The following is a 14,662-nucleotide window of genomic DNA, read 5'->3' on the forward strand; positions in this document are numbered from 1 at the left end:
AAGAAACCATAAACATATGTTCATACCTACTTTGCTGAGAACTTCTGCAGATGTCATTAACTCTTCAAATTTCCAAAATCTAGATCTTGCTATTAGAAAGTGACAACAGCTCTTGGTAATGGTCAACATAATAGAAATTGATAACAATTTGGATAAATAGAAATAGATAGAGAAATATGACTATAGAGACAAAAAGGAGAAAGAGTAAGAGAATCTTTAATTCTACTGAATTAGGAATTCTGAAGTTTTATTGAGGTGAATTCTGTAAACAAATTTTGTCATATAGTTACTTAAAGAGTACTAGAGGAATACTGTACTTTGTTTGCATGCTTGAGTGACCATAGGAGGTTTAAATACCTTTAAATACAAGGGTGCCCCCTGACACCAAGAGATTTCAGCAACTGACAATTTCAAAAATCCACTTTACATTGAGGTTGTTTCAGTTCAAGCCAATCTCTGACTTGGATCCTCCGTAGGCTCTGGTGGTTGCATCAGGAAGAGTCTAGTATCTTGGATAATTTAAAAGTTCTTTTGTAGACTGAAGAATCAGCAGGTAGAATATAGACTCTAGGTTATCAAACTTTTAAATTCATAATTAACAAACTAAAATATGCAAGAGGAAAAGTACCTTCTCTCTTTCCCATCTAATATGTGTTAGAGAATCTTCCACTTCCCCACCCCCCGTGAGGTCTGCTGGTAATTTATTTACAGTTGGACATTCTCTTCTCTTTATCTATTGAAAACATTGAGGCCTCTATTGTCATTTTGGTTGCAATTCCATCAATACTCAGTGTACCTTAAAATAGCCTTTAATTGGCCGCCATCTCTGTTGCGGACCGAGGCGAGATGGCGGCCACTGAGGCGGTCGGAGAGGCTGCGCAGGGCAGCGCGTCCGGTCAGCCGGAGTCGCCGCCGCCCCAGCCGCACCCTCCGCCGCCCCAGCAGCGGCAGGAAGAAGCTATGGCGGCTGAGCCCGGAGAAGCGGTGGTGTCCCCTATGGACGACGGGTTCCTGAGCCTGGACTCGCGCACCTATGTCCCGTACAGGGACAGAGCAGAATGGGCTGATAAAGATCCAGTGCCGCAGAATGATGGCCCCAATCCAGTGGTCCAGATCATTTTATAGTGAAAAATTTAGAGATGTTTATGATTATTTCCGGGCTATCCTGCAGCGTGATGAAAAAAGTGAACGAGCTTTTAAACTAACCAGGGATGCTACTGAGTTAAATGCAGCCAATTATACAGTGTGGCATTTTCAGAGAGTTCTCTTAAAGTCACCTCAAAAGGATCTACATGAGGAAATGAACTACATCACTGCCATAATTGAGGAACAGCCCCAAAACTATCAAGTTTGGCAACATAGTCGAGTATTAGTGGAATGGCTAAAAGATCCATCTCAGGACCTTGAGTTTATTGCTGATATTCTTAATCAGGATGCAAAGAATTATCATGCCTGGCAACATCGACAGTGGGTTATTCAGGAATTTAAACTTTGGGATAATGAGCTGTAGCATGTAGACCGACTTCTTAAGGAGGATGTGAGAAATAACTCTGTCTAGAACCAAAGATACTTCGTAATTTCTAACACCACTGGCTACAATGATCGTGCTATATTGGAGAGAGAAGTCCAGTACACTCTAGAAATGATCAAATTAGTACCACATAATGAAAGTGCATGGAACTATTTGAAAGGGATTTTACAGGATCGTGGTCTTTCCAAATATCCAAATCTGTTAAATCAGTTACTTGATTTATAACCAAGTCACAGTTCCCCCTACCTAATTGCCTTTCTCGTGGATATCTATGAAGACATGCTAGAAAACCAATGTGACAACAAGGAGGACATTCTTAATAAAGCATTAGAGTTGTGTGAAATTCTAGCTAAAGAAAAGGACACTATAAGAAAAGAATATTGGAGATATATTGGAAGATCCCTTCAAAGCAAACACAGCACAGAGAGTGACCCACCAATAGATGTACAGCAATAACACCATCTGGAAGAACTCGATGGAATGCTTTTATTTTTTTAAGAGACTCTAATGCAGGAGTTTAAAACTAAAGCGATCATTCCCTTTGCCTGTGGTGTAAAACGTGCATTGCACAGGTACTGCTTTTTAACAAGAACTAAGTGTGATGCTCCTTGGGTGCTGCTGCTATTCAGACTAGTAATTTGATTCTTTTAAAGCAAAGTAATTTGGGGGGAGGGTGAAGAAACAGAAGGTCCCATGAAGGAACTTTTGTAGACTTACCAACATTTACTCTAATCCCTTAGCATCAGCTCCTCCCTAAAGGGAATATGCGTCAGGATTTGCAGCATTAATGAATGCTGGTAACTTGTATGTAATGGGTATAAGGTAACTTAAATTTGGGTTCAGGAAGCAGGGAATGCAGTGTTACATTAGAGCTGCTCTGCCACACTCACAGTATCTTGCTATCACTGTAACCAACTAATGCCAAAAGAATGGTTTTGTAATAAAATTATAGGTGTATCCTAAAAAAAAAAAAAAGCCTTTAATTTTTTATGACTCAAGCCTGCCGAAAAACATTGTGGGTCGTTTTTCTAGGCTGTTTTTATCCACCACCTCTTTCTTGATACTCTGCCTCACAACCACCTGTCAGTCTTTTGATATCACAGAGGGTTGAGGAGGTTAAGATATGGATCACAACCCTGTGGGTGTTTACTCAAAGCTCTTTCTCAGGAAGATTCTAAAAGCTGGCATATGCTCAGCCATCCATCTGAACAACTCTCTAAAGTCTGCAGGTGAGTCATTCCCATCAGCATAAACGTGTGATGTGACCATTGCATGGCCTGCTTTTGAGAATGTATTGGCCTCTGACTATGCACCCTTCTTTGCCTTTCTCTCCTGTTTGCTGTTTAGATGTTACACATACTTTAATTGGTAACTTTATTCCTTCCTTCAGGTCCAGAGTTGTTCCTGCTCTGTAAGTACATAATCCCTCTAGCAATACTTGTTATTTATCTGGGGAGCACTTTAAAAAGTCTGTCAATTGAGACACGTGGCATGTCTTAGGCTCCAGCCCATTGCTGAGTCACTCTGAGGTGAGCAGATGAACACTTCAGGTCTAAGAGGTCTGTCAGTGCTGACTTCTGAAATCAGAGAGTTCAGTTTATTTAGAGCAACCAAACTAAAAATGCCCCATATTGACAATAGGAGATATAAGGGACCTGATGACTGAAAGTGTTTCTGAATCATCCATAGGGGGCAATCTAGACAGTATCTACATTAAGCTTTTAAATTCAAAGTGCTTATTTATGTATTATTGAGATACAATATCCTATTAGTTTCAGGTGTACATCATAGTGATTTGCTATTTTTATATGTTACAAAATGGTCCCCACAATAAGTCTAGTTACCACCTGTCACCATACAAAGTTACTACAATATTATTGATTATATTTCCTTTCAAATTCATTAATTCTTTCATTTGTTTACTTGTTCATTTCATAAGTGCTTACTTAGTACCAATGAGATGCCAGGTATGGAGGTAGGCACTGGACCTCCAAAGATTCATTAAGCATTCCCTCCTCAGGGAGCACAAAGTCCAGTGGAGGATCTAGATTCTCAAAAATGATGACAATAATTGGGCCTGAGGCTATGAAGGAGGAATGCTTAGGTGCTAGGAGAAGAAGGAAGTACCCTAATTCTGTCCTAGGGCTCATGGAATGGTGTGGACATTTTTTTCTCCTTAGGGATTACAGAACAGGGAAGGCTAGGTATGCAGAGGTGGTGGTATTTAGGTTGAACATTTAGAATTGAGTAGGAGTTTTCCAGATGGATACAGGTTTTTTGTTTTGTTTTGTTTTGGATTTTTTGTTTTTTGTTTTGTTTTGTTTTGTTTCAAATTAAACAGCAATTCTGAAGACCCAGGGAATGGTGGAGACTTGAACATCTACTCAAAACAGTTTATTTTCATATGTGTTATTTATAGTAAGAACACATCTTTCCCTTAAAGATCTATGTTTGTTCAATATTTCCTATTTGTATTAATGTTTGGTTTCCAGATTTTAAAACCTGGAGCCATATTTTATATGTTTTAAAATGTAGGTCAGTGGGAAAGAAGATTCAATGACCAATTTTTATTTAACACCACTTTTTAGGGATCCCTTTAATTTGTAAGTTTAGAATGGTTTCTGTCATGTCTATTTAAGCATATAAAAATAGCTTATTTTCTGTGGTTCATTCTGGATATTCTTAATATGAAAATATTTAAAGTCGATATGTTGATATGTTTTTTTCCTACCTCAGTGGCAGTTGGTCACCTGTAAATGTTCGGATTTTCTATGGATGGACATGGATGTGCTAAGGAGATGCCAGTACTCTCATTCCTGAATCTAGGATAACTACACAGAATATTGGAAGTGCAAATTGGATGCTTGACAGCTGGCAAGAGAGAAACAGAATTTGTTTCCCTTTGGGATTTGATAACTGTTAATTCTTCATGAACTTGGCTTCTGCCAAACATATATTATACTTTCCTTTGAATGGAAATTCATATTGTTAAACTCTATGTGAACTCAAGGTATTAATGTAGAGTGCTTACTAGCAAAAATGACTTGCAAATGTCAGATAAAATTAAATAACATGGCTTAATAAAATAAGCTTGTTTCCGAAAATCTGTTTTTCATATTTGTGAAAGAATTATCTGTCCTGTTATTTAAACCAAGATATTGCCAGGACAGGGAAAAAGATGCTCTCTTATCAATTATCAAGGGAGCCATTGATTTCACAAAGCCAATTAAAGTGTTTCTGGAGGAACAAGTAAATTTTAGTTTTAGAAGCATTTCTTTTTAAAAGAGACCAAGTGAATAGGATAAAAGTTCTAAATAAAAATAAGACATACTATTCATTACTTAAGGCACAGTGAGCAGCTGGGCATGCTTGGAGACCATTGGTTCTCCTATTTAACTACTTAAATAATATGGACAGTTAGCTTTCACTAAGCCGCAGACATAAAATAGATAGACTTCATGGCCATTTGGAATGAATTTTGACTTGAGCAAATGTCCCATGGTTTGACTAGATATTTTGTTAGCAATAAAGAGTTACCATCAAAAAAGCAAGTCTGAATATAATGTATTCTCTGGAGATGCTGGGGAGATCCGTTTGCTCTTTGTGGTCCTTGTTGGAATTAGATATGCATCACCATTTGTCCAGCATAGTGATGTGATAGAGAACAGAAACAGGGGCTGCTTCCAGAGCATGTTGCCTCCTGCTTGGAAGACACTTTAGGGAAAGCATGTTAGATTAGTTCATGGAGGAAGTGAGTAGGGATTTTTTCTTGGAATAATGTTCTTAGGTGATACTGACTTGATCTGTGGTGCTTGAGAAATATTTCTTCTGGTAAAATTGATCTAAGATGAATTTTTAACTCTGGTGGATCTACATCGAGGAGTCCATCCAGAATCTACTGGATCTCTGTTTCGAACCAACTCTTTTTGAATGAAATAGAATTATTGCTGTGTGTAAAGGTCAAGGTCTGTCTTCTTGGAGGATATGCTACCAATCTCAGGACAAAGACTGTCTGTCTCAACAAAACTCCTTTCAATAATCCTTTATGATTCTGTCAGCTGTGAGTGGCCTCATACCTTTTGTCCACCCTGGGAATACTCAATTCCCTGAACCTACTCATCAAATGCACAAACTAGTTTCTGATTCTATTTATTTTACTTTTCAATGGTCCATTTCATGATTCTCTAATTTAAGGAGATACTACCAAGTTAGAGTTCACTGGAATTTGGTAAAGAACCAATAATAGTTGGGAATTGAAGAGCAAATGTCGATGTAATTCAAGAATTTTCCAATTATTTTCTCCTCTGTAGACTTTAGCTATCCATTAGTCTTTTCATACCCTTATAATAGAGTCAAGGAAAATGTGAGCACCACCTATGAACATAAGAATTCTTCTCTCCTTTTGACTTTTAACTGATATTTGGTTCTTGTCTTAGTCCATTTGAGTTGCTATAACAGATATCATAGACTGGATGGTTTATGAACAACAGAAGATTGTTTCTCATAGTTCTGGAGACTGCAAGTCTGAGATCAAGGTGCCAGGAAGTTCCATGTCTGGTGAGGACCTGCTTCACGGTTCTAGTTGGCTGTCTTACGGTGTCCTCACATGGCAGGAGGGGAGAGGTGGCTCTGTGGGATCTTCTATAAGAGCACTCATTCTGTTCACGAGGGCTCCACCCTCATACCTAATCACCTCCCAAAGGCTCCACCTCCAAATACTATCACATTGGGCTTTGGGATTTGACATACGAATTTTGGGGGACCACAAAGATTTAGCCTGTAGCAGTCCTTTTTTTAAGTTTTTATTTTAATTCTAGTTAATATATAGCATTCTTTTACTTTCAGGTGTGTACCATATAGTAACTCAACAGTTCGATATATCACCCTGTGCTCATCACAAGTGCCCTCCTTAATCTCTGTCACCTATTTCACTCATCTCCTCATGTCCCACCCCTCTAGTAACCATCAGATTGTTCTTTATAATTAAGAGTCTGTTTCTTGCTTTGTCTGTCTCCCTTTATTATATTTTTCCCTTTGCTTGTTTGTTTTGTTTCTTAAATTCCATATATGAATGAAATCATATGGTATTTGTCTTTCTCTGACCCATTTATTTTGCTTATACTCTCTAGCTCCATCCATGTCATTGCAAATGGCAAGGTTTCCTTCTTTTTTATGGCTAAATAGTACTCAATTATATATATACCACATCTTCTTTATCCATTCATCAATCAATGGACACTTGGGCTGCTTCCATACCTTGGCTATTATAAATAACGCTGCTATAAACATAGGGGTGCATGTATCCTTTGAATTAGTGTTCTTGTATTCTTTGGGTAGATTCCCAATGGTGCAATTGCTGGATCATAAGGTAGTTCTATTAAATTTTTGAGGAACTTCTATACTGTTTTCCACAGTGGGCTGCCCCAGTTTGCATTCCCACCAATGGTGTATGAGTGTTTCTTGTGTTGTTGATTTTAGCTCTTCTGATAGGTGTGAGGTGATATCTCAGTGTGGTTTTGATTTACATTTCCCTGATGATAAGTGATGAGCATCTTTTCATGTGTTTGTCTGTCATTTGGGTGTCTTCTTTGGAGAAATGTCTGTTCGTGTCTTCTGCCCATTTTTTATTTGGATTATTTGTTTTTTTGGATGTTGAGTTTTATAACTTCTTTATATATTTTGGATACTAACCCTTTATTGGATATGTCATTTGCAAATATCTTCTCCCATTCTGTAGGTTGCCTTTTGGTTTTGTTGATTGTTTCCTTCACCATGCAGAAACTTTTTATTTTGATGTAGTCCCAAGAGTTTATTTTTGCTTTTGTTTCCCTTGCCTCAGGAGACATATCTTTTTTTTATTATTTTATGTTAATCACCATATATTACATCATTAGTTTTTGATGTAGTGTTCCATGATTTCTTGTTTGCGTATAACACCCAGTGCTCCATGCAGAATGTGCCGTCTTTAATACCCATCACCAGGCTAACCCATCCTCAGGAGACATATCTTGAAAGAGTTTGCTACGGCCAATGTCAAAGAAATTACTGCCTGTGTTCTTTTCTAGGATTTTTATGGTTTCAGGCCTCACATTTAGGTCTTTAATCCATTTTGAGTTTATTTTTATGTATGGTATAAGAAAGTGGTCCAGTGTCATTCTTTTGCATGTTGCTGTCCAGTTTTCCCCAACACCATTTGTTGAAGAGACTGTCTTTCGCCCATTGGATATTCTTTTCTGCTTTGTCAAAGATTAATTGACCATATAATTGTGGGTTTTTTTTCTGTTTTTCTTTTTCTGCATTTTCTATTATGTTCTATTGATCTATGTGTCTATTTTGTGCCAGTATCATACTGTTTTGATTACTACAGCTATGAAATAGAACTTGAAGTCAGAATTTTGATGCCTCCAGCTTTGCTTTTCTTTTTCACGATTGCTTTGGCTGTTTGAGGTCTTTTACAAATTGGTTCCATACAAATTTTAGGATTTTTCATTCTAGTTCTGTGAAAAAATGCTGCTGGGTCTTTTTTAGATTTAAATTTAAGTTAGTTAACATATAGTATAGTATTGGTTTCAGGAGTAAAATTTAGTGATTCATCACATATATAACACCCAGTGCTCATCTCAGTAAGTGCCTTCCTTAACGCCCATCACCTATTTAGTGCAGCTCCCCACCCTGGACCCCCTCCAGCAACCCTCAGTTTGTTCTCTGTAGTTAAAAGTCTCTTATGGTTTGCCCTCTCTCCCTCTCCCTCTCTGTTTCTATCTTGTTTTATTTTTCCTTCCCTTCCCCTATGTTCATTTGTTTTGTTTCTTAAATTCCACATATGAGTGAAAGCATATATTTCTCTTTCTCTGACTGACTTCTTTTGCTTAGTATAATACACTCTAGTTCCATCTATGTTGTTGCAAACGGCAAGATTTCATTCTTTTTGATGGCTGAGTAATATTCCATTGTATGTTTACCTGTGTGTGTGTGTGTGTGTCACACACACACACACACGCCACATCTTCTTTATCCATTCATCAGTCAATGGACATTTGGGCTGTTTCCATAATTTGGCTATTTTTGATAGTGCTGCTATAAACATTGGGGTGCATATGCCCCTAAGGATCAGCATTTTTGTATCCTTTGGATAAATACCTAGTTGTGCAATTGTTGGGTTGTAGGAGTTTTATTTTTAACTTTTTGAGGAACCTCCATCCTGTTTTCCAGAGTGGCTGCACCAGTTTGCATTCCCACCAACAGTGCAAGAGGGTTCACCTTTCTCCACATCCTTACCAACATCTGTTGTTTCCTGAGTTTTTAATTTTAGCCATTCTGACCAGTGTGAGGTAGTGTCTCATTGTGGTTTTGATTTGTATTTCCCTGGTAATGAGTGATGTTGAGCATCTTTTCATGTGTCTGTTAGCCATTTGTATGTCTTCTTTGGAGGAATGTCTGTTCATGAATTCTGTCCATTTCTTAACTGCACTATTTATTTTTTGGGTTTTGATTTTGATGAGTTCTTTATAGATTCTGGATACTTGTCCTTTATCTGATATGTCATTTCAAATATCTTCTCCCATTCCATTGGTTGCCTTTTACTTTTGTTATTTCCTTCATTGTGCAGAAGCTTTTTATCTTGGTGAGGTCCCAATAGTTCATTTTTGCTTTTGTTTCTCTTGCCTCTGGAGATATAAGAAGTTGCTTACTAGTTGTAAGAAGTTGCTGTGGCTGAGGTCAAAGAGGTTGCTGCCTGTTTTCTCCTCTAGGATTTTAATGGTTTCCTGTCTTACATTTAGGTCTTTCATCCATTTTGAATTTATTTTTGTTTATGGTGTAAGAAAGCGGTCCAGTTTCGTTCTTCTGCACGATTTATTTTGCTTATACTCTCTAACTCCATCCATGTCATTGCAAATGTCCAATTTTCCCAATACCATTTATTGCAGAGGTTATATATTTTTTTAAAGATTTTATTTATTTGAGAGAAAGAGGGAGAGAGAGCACGAGTGGGGGGAGAGGCAGAGGGAGAGTGGGGAGCAGACTCCCCTCAGAGCAGGGAGACCAACTTGGAACTCAATCCCAGGACCCTAAGATTCATGACCTGAGCCAAAGGTAGATGTTTAACCAACTGAGTCACCCAGGCGCCCTGTCTTTTTTTGATAGGGATTGCATTAAGTGTGTAGATTGCTTTAGGTAGCATAGACATTTTAACAATATTCTTTTAATCTATGAGCATGGAATGTTTTTCCATTTCTTTGTGTTGTCTTGAATTTCATTCATCCATGTTTTATAGTTTTCTGAGTACAGGTCTTTCACTTTGTTAGTTAGGTTTATTCCTAGGTATCTTATTTATTTTTTTTGGGGGGGTGCAATTGTAAATGGGATCAATTTCTTAATTTCTCTTTCTGCTGCTTCATTATTGGTGTATAGAAATGGAGCAAATTTCTGTATGTTGATTTTATATCCTGTGACTTTGTTGAATTTGTTTATCAGTTCTAGCAGGTTTGTGTGTGTGTGTGTGTGTGGAGTTGTCAGGGTTTTCTGTATTTAGTATCATGTAATCTGCAAATAGTGAATTTTACTTCTTACTTACTGATTTGGATTCCTTTTATGTCTTTTTGTTGTCTGATTGCTATAGCTAGGACTTCCATTACTATGTTGAATAAAAGTGGTGAGAGTGGACATCCTGTTTTGTTCCCGACCTTAGGGGAAAAGCTCTCAGCTTTTCCACATTAAGGATAATGTTAGCTGTGGGTTTTTCATAAATGGCCTTTATTATGTTGAGGTATGTTCCCTCTAAATCTATTTTGTTGAAGGTTGATTTTTTTTTTTTATCATGAATGGAAGTTGTACCTGTCAAGAGCTTTTTCTGTGTCTGTTGAAATGATAGTATGGTTCTTATCCTTTCTCTTATTGTGATGTATCATATTGATTGATTTGTGTACATTGAACTACACTTGCAACCCAAGAATAAATCCCACTTGATTGTGGTGAATGATTTTTTTAAATGTATTGTTGAATTTGGTTTTCTAGTATTTTATTGAGAATTTTTGCATCTGTCTTCATTAGGGATATTGGTCTGTGGTTCTCTTTTTTAGTGGGTCTTTATCTGGTTTTAGTATCAGGCTAATGCTGGCCTCATAAGTATGAATTTGGAAGTTTTCCTTCCTTTTCTATATTTTGGAATTTTTTTTTTATATGTTATCCTGTGAAGCTATCTGGTTCTGGACTTGTGTTTGTTGGGAGTTTTTTGATTACTGACTGAATTTCTTTGCTGGTTACTGGTCTGTTCAAATTTTCTGTTTCCTCCTGTTTCAGTTTTGGTAGGTTATATGTTTCTAAGAATTTATCAATTTCTTCTAAGTTGTCCAGTTTTTTTTTGCATATATTTTTCATAATATTCTCTTATGATTGTTTGTATTTCTGTTTTGTTGGTTATTATTTCTCCTCTCTCATTTGTGACTTTATTTATTTGAGTCCTTTCTATTTTTTTCTTGATAAGTCTGGCTAGAGGTTTATTAATTTAATGAAATTTTTCAAAGAACCAGCTCTTGGTTTCATTGGTCTGTTCTATTGTTTTTATAGTTTCTATATGACTTATTCCTGCTCTAATCTTTATTTCCTTCCTTCTGCTGGTTTTAGGTTTTTATTGTTGTTCTTTTTCTAGCTCCTGTAAGTGCAAGGTTAAGTTTTTTGTTTGAGATTTTTCTTGCTTCTTGAGGTAGGCTTGTATTGCTATAAACATCCCTCTTAGAACTGCTTTTGCTATATCCCAGAGATTTTGGGCTGTTGTGTTTTCATTTTCATTTGTTTCCACGTACTTTTAAATTTCTTCTTTGATTTCCTTTTTGACCCATTCATTATTTAGTAGCATGTTATTTAACCTCCATGTATCTGTGGTCTTTCTAGATTTTTTCTTCTGGTTGACTTCTAGTTTCATAGCATTGTGGTCAGAAAAGATGTGTGGTATGATTTCAATCTTCTTGAATTTGTTGAGGTTTGTTTTCTGTGTTAATATGTGATCTATTCTGGAGAATGTTCTATGTGAGGAAGTGTAGTCTGCTGTTTTAGGATGGAATGTTCTGAATATATCTGTTAAATCCATCTTTTCCAGTGTGTCATTCAAAGCCATTTTTTAAAAAGTATTTATTTATTTTAGAGAGGGGAGTAGAGAGAGAGAGAGAGACAGAGTGAGCAGAGGGAGGGACAGAGGGAGAGAGAGAAGCTAGAGCAGACTCCCTGCTGAGCATGGAGCCCAATGCAGGGCTCAATCTCATGACTCTGAGATCATGACCTGAGCCAAAATTAGGAGTCAGATGCATAATCAACTGAGTCAGCCAGCTGCCCCAAAGTTGTTGTTTTTTTGTTGATGTTCTGTTTAGATGATCTGTCCATTGATGTAAGTGGGGTGTTAAGGTCCCCTATTATTATTGTATTATTATTGACTAATTCCTTTATTTTTGTTATTAACTGTTTAATGTATTTGGGTGCTCCGATGTTGGGTGCACAAATATTTACAACTGTTATATCTTCTTGTTAGATTGTTCCCTTTATTATTATATAGTGTTCCTCTTTGTCTCTTGTTACAGTCTTTGTTTTAAAGTCTCTCTCTCTCTCTCTCTCTCTCTTTTTTTTTTTTTTCTGGGATGCCTAGGTGGCTTGGTTGGTTGTGCATCTGCCTTCAGCTCAAGTCATGATCCCAGAGTCCTGGGATGAAGTTCTGCCTTGGGCTCCTTGCTTGGCAGGGAGTCTGCTTCTCCCTCTGCCTGCCACTCCCCCTGCTTGTGCTCTCTCTCTGACAAATACATAAATAAAATCTTTTAAAAAAGTCTTTTTTCCCCCAATATAAGTATTGCTACTCAGCTTTCTTTGGACATCCATTTGCATGATAAATATTTCTCCATCTTCTCACTTTCAAACTGCATGTGTCTTTAGGTCTAAAATGGGTCTTTTGTAGGCAGCATATAGATGGGCCTTGCTTTTTATCCATCCTGTTACCCTATGTCTTTTGACTGGAGCATTGAATCCATTTACATTCAAAGTAATTGTTGGTAGATATGTATCTATTGCCATTTTATTATTTGTTTTGTGGTTGTTTCTGAAGATTTTCTCTGGTCTTTTCATATTTTTTTCTCTTTCATGTTTTACTGATTTCTTTGGTGATATATTTGAATTTCTTTCTCTTTATTGTTTGCCTATTTGTTAGTGACTTTTAATTTAATGTTGCCATTAGGTTTGCATACAACCTCTTTTGCATATGGTAGTCTATATTAAATTGATCGTCATTTAAGTTTGAATGTATTCTTTTCTCCTTTCCTCCCCAAATTTTAGGTATATGTTTTTATATTATATATCCCTTTTTTGGTGAGTTTCTTGACCGATTTTTTACAGAAATATCATTTTTACTGCTTTTGTGTCTCCTACTGTCATTTTTGATCTCTCCTTTCCACTCAAAGTATCCTTTTTTTTAAATTTTATTTTTTATTTTTTATTATTATGTTAATCACCATACATTACACCATTAGTTCCTGATGTAGTGTTCCATGATTCATTGTTTGCACGTAACACCCAGTGCTCCATGCAGAATGTGCCCTTCTCAATACCCATCGCCAGCTAACTGAAAACATCCAAATGGCCAACAGACTCATGAAAAAGTGCTCAACATGACCCGGCATCAGGGAAATCCAAATCAAAGTATCCCTTTTAATATTTCTTGCAGAGCTGGTTTAGTGGTCATGAACTCCTTTAGTTTGTGTTTGCCTGGGAAACTCTTTTCTCTCTCCTTCTATTCTGTGTGATAGCCTTCCTAAATAGAGTAGTCTTGGCTGCAGATTTTTCCCATTCAGCACTTTGAATATATCATGCCACTCTCTTCTGGCCTGTAAAGTTTCTTTTTGAAAAATCTCCTGCTAGCCTTATGGGTTTTCCCTTGTAATTTAATGACTTCTTTTGTCTTGCCTTTTTTTAAATAAGATTTTATTTATTTATTTGACAGAGAGAGCATGCATGCACAAGCACAAGCGGGGGAGCTGGAGGTAGAGGGAGAAGCGGGCTCCCCACTGAACAAGGAGCCTAATGTGCAGCTTGATCACAGAACCCTGGGATCATGACCTGAGCTAAAGGCAGACACTTAACTGACTGAGCTACCCAGGAGCCCCTGTCTTGCTGCTTTTAAAATTTTTTCTTTATTACTAAATTTTGCAAATTTAATTATAACATGTATTGGTGTTCATCTGCTTTTGTTGGCTCTGTTGGGGGTTCTCTGTGCCCCCTGGATCTGGAAATCTATTTCCCTCCCCAGATTAGGGATGTTTTCAGCTACTGTTTCTTCAAATAAATTTTCTGCCCCCTTTTCTCTCTCTTCTTCTTCTGGGACTCCTATAATATGAATGTTATTACATTTGATGGAGTCACTGAGTTCTCTAAGTCTATTCTTGTTTTGCATAATTCTTTTCTCTCTCTTTTGTTCAGCTTGATTACTTTCCACTACTTTATCTTCTAGGTCACTAATTCATTCCTCTACTTCTTTCGTCTTGCTGTTCCTTCCATTAAGTGTGTTTCTCATTTCATTTATTGAGCCCTTTATCTCTGCTATGTTACTTCTTACCTCTGTGTTAAGGGACTCACTCATGTCTTCCACTTTTTTCTCAAGTCCAGTGAGTATTCTTATGATCGTTGCTTTAAATTCTCTATCAGGCAGGTTACTTATATCTGTTTCACTTAGATCTCTGGCTGTGGCCTTGTCCTGTTCTTTCATTTGGGATAAATTTCTCTGTCTCCTTCTTTTGTCTGCCTCTCGCTGTCTGTTTCTCTGTGTTAAGAAAGTCAACTGTGACTTCTCCTCTTGAAAGTAGTGATTTTAGGGGCACCTGGTTTGCTCAGTCGGTTGAGCATCTGCCTTCAGCTCAGGTCATGATCCCGGGCTCTGGGATCGAGCCCTACATCGGGCTCCTTGCTCATTGGGAAGTCTGCTTCTCCCATTCCCTCTGCCTGCTGCTCCCCTTGCTTGTGCTTTCTCTCTCTGTCAAATAAATAAATAAATAAATAAATAAATAAAATCTGAAAAAGAAAGAAAGAAAGAAAGAAGGAAGGAAGGAAAGAAGGAAGGAAGGAAGGAAGGAAGAAAGGAAGAAAGAAAGAAAGAAGAAA

General features: G+C 37.3%; 1 pseudogene; it reads left to right on the forward strand.

The window, feature by feature from the left end:
• The first annotated feature begins 846 nt into the window (after positions 1-846).
• On the forward strand, positions 847-2,209 carry LOC112823884 (protein farnesyltransferase/geranylgeranyltransferase type-1 subunit alpha pseudogene; annotated as a pseudogene).
• The last annotated feature ends 12,453 nt before the right edge of the window (positions 2,210-14,662 follow it).

The sequence above is a fragment of the Callorhinus ursinus genome, unplaced genomic scaffold (genome assembly GCF_003265705.2).
Source record: "Callorhinus ursinus isolate GAN/ISIS: 27379988/994484 unplaced genomic scaffold, GSC_fseal_2.0 scaffold1, whole genome shotgun sequence".
In the NCBI taxonomy this organism is placed as follows: domain Eukaryota; kingdom Metazoa; phylum Chordata; class Mammalia; order Carnivora; family Otariidae; genus Callorhinus; species Callorhinus ursinus.